Genomic DNA, 2,523 nt, shown 5'->3' on the forward strand with positions numbered 1-2,523 from the left:
ATATATATATATATATATATATATATATACGATGGTCTTCTTTCAGTTTCCATCTACCAAATCCACTCACAAGGTTTTGGTTGGCCCAAGGCTACAGTAGAAAACACTTGGCCAAGGTGTCATGCAATGGGACTGAATCCAGAACCATGTGGTTGGGAAGCAAGCTTCTTACCACAGAGCGACTCCTGCGCCTATGATATATATTGACAATTCTTTAAATACAATTCCTAATAATATTTAAATATAAAAATAGAATGAGATTTTTTTTGAAACATTGAATAACTAAAGGGTCCAGTAGAGGAAAAAAAGGGACCAAAGGGATCCACTGGCAGAAAATGGCTGTGAACCACTGTTATATGTCAACTAAAGCCTTGTGGAAGTATTTGGAAGCAAAATCTGTAATCCATGGGTAGGAGAGGGGCAGCCAAAGTGTAGGAGTCCGAGTGTAGGAGAGTAGAAGAAAGTCCAGGTAGAGAATCCAGGTAGAATAGTCCGAGAAAAGTTCAAAGTGTTATGAGGTAGAGACAGGATAAAACTGGTGCGACCACGTGAGCGTGTGATATATAGTGAGAATTTTCAAGAAAAAAAAAAAGACGAAGATGGGTGGTGGCTTAATAGCTATTAGAACCTAAAGGCAAAATTAATAGAGGTCGCAAAAGTGACAGAAGGTGCTGACTAGCTTCAAGTTATGTTAAATTAACTCCAAAGCCATTGTGGATCAGTACCCTTTATCACTTTGTGACCTCTCTCCCTCTCTCCCTCTCTCTCTCTATATATATATATATACATCTATATATGTGTGTGTGTGTGTGTGTGTGTGGAGTCGCGTGGCTTAGTGGTTAGGGGGTGTCAGCATCATGATCGTAAGATTGTGGTTTCGATTCCTGAATCAGGCGACGCATTATGTTCTTGAGCAAAACACTTCATTTCACGTTGCTCCAGTCCACTCAGCTGGCAAAAATGAGTAACATTGTGGTGGACTGGTGTCCCGTCCAGCTGGGGAACACATATGCCATTGAAACTGGGAAACTGGGCCCATGAGCCTAGCTAGGCTTTAAAAGGGCGCATTTATTTTTATTACATATATATATTTATATATATATATATATATAGGTTGCATAAGGTATTTGAGGACATACCTTTTTGGGGTCATTGCTGCATTTTTTACTAACACTGTATAGTCTTTGTTTCAGAAAATAATAATGGCAGACCCTCAGCTTACTCAAGAAATGAAGAGGCATGCTGTTATTGTGGTTATAAAGGCTGAACATAGCGATTTAGAAATATCTCGATTTTTAAAAGTTGCCAGATCTTTTGTCTACAAGGTTTGTAAGGAGCTAGAGACTGAAGATGGAAACGTATGACCAGTATCAAAGCATAAAAAACATTCTAAACTCTCTGGAATCATCAGAACACCTGAATTTATCCAGCTAGTTCAACAGACCATTGATTACTATCCCAGAAAGTCCATGAGGTCAATTGCAAAAGATCTCCATGTGTTTGAAGGAACTGTCAGAAATGTTGTCCACAAAAACATCGGATATGATGAGGTAAGGTCAATTTTTTTGCTAATTCTGTATAAGCTTAGTTTCAGAAAATAATTATGGCAAACTCTCAGCTTAATCAAGAAATTAGAGGCATACTGTTATTATGGTTATAAAGGCTGAGCATAGTGGTTTAGAAACATTTTGATTTTTAAAAGTTGTCAGATCTTTCATCTACAAAGTTTGTAATGAGTTAGAAACTGAAGATGGAAATGTATCACCAGTATCAAAGCATAAAAAGCATTCTAAATGCTCTGAAACCATCAGAACACCTGAATTTATCCAGGTGAATTTATGAGGAAAGGTCAATTTGTCAGAAAAAGCAAAAGAAAATTTCTACATCAGATCTAAAAGGCTCTTAAACAAACTGAAAAATCCAGCAGAAGAAGATTTGATTTGGTTTTTCTCAAACAAGAAAAACTTCAACCAAGATAAAAAAGTTAACAGAAGAAATGACAAATGGTTATGTGTAGACCCTTCTAAAGTTCCAAATGTTATGCAAACAAAATTTCCTGCAAGGCTTTAGAGTTAACTCTGCTGCCTACATTCAGGTCCTGGAAATAATTGTTAAGCCCTGGATAGACAGTGTATGCAATGGAAGGCCATATGTGTTTCAGTAAGACTCTGCACTGTCACACATGGCTCTAGTAACACAGGAATGAATGGCTGAAAATTTTCATGATCACATAACCCCTAACATTTGGCAGCCTAATTCCCCAGATCTCAATCCATTGAACTGTTACATGTGGAGCGTTGTTGAGTGAGAGGTCAATGAACATGGCCATAACACCAAAGATTCTTTGAAAGCTGCCATAGTCAGAGTAATGTCGAAAAATGAACCAGGACCGCTTGATTTGAGCATGGAGAGGATTTAGATCTCATATAGAAGCAGTTGATGAAGCTGAAGGTGGCTTTATTGAATAACATTATAGAAAAGAATATATATATATATATATATATATATATATATATATATATA

General features: G+C 36.9%; 1 protein-coding gene and 1 long non-coding RNA gene across 3 annotated transcripts in view; one reads left to right on the forward strand and one right to left on the reverse strand.

The window, feature by feature from the left end:
• The window catches only part of LOC128248691 (uncharacterized), a 143,282-nt gene that overhangs the window by 103,840 nt on the left and 36,919 nt on the right, over positions 1-2,523 (forward strand). For both annotated transcript variants that reach the window (XR_008264850.1, XR_008264851.1), the window contains one exon: positions 1,194-1,550. This is a non-coding gene — a long non-coding RNA (uncharacterized LOC128248691). The remainder of the gene's footprint in view (positions 1-1,193; positions 1,551-2,523) is intronic.
• LOC106873983 (putative uncharacterized protein DDB_G0282133) overlaps positions 1-2,523 on the reverse strand; it is a 60,768-nt gene that overhangs the window by 26,519 nt on the left and 31,726 nt on the right. The gene's annotated exons all lie outside the window — the stretch shown is intronic.

This window comes from Octopus bimaculoides, chromosome 9, assembly GCF_001194135.2.
Source record: "Octopus bimaculoides isolate UCB-OBI-ISO-001 chromosome 9, ASM119413v2, whole genome shotgun sequence".
Taxonomy (NCBI): Eukaryota; Metazoa; Mollusca; class Cephalopoda; order Octopoda; family Octopodidae; genus Octopus; species Octopus bimaculoides.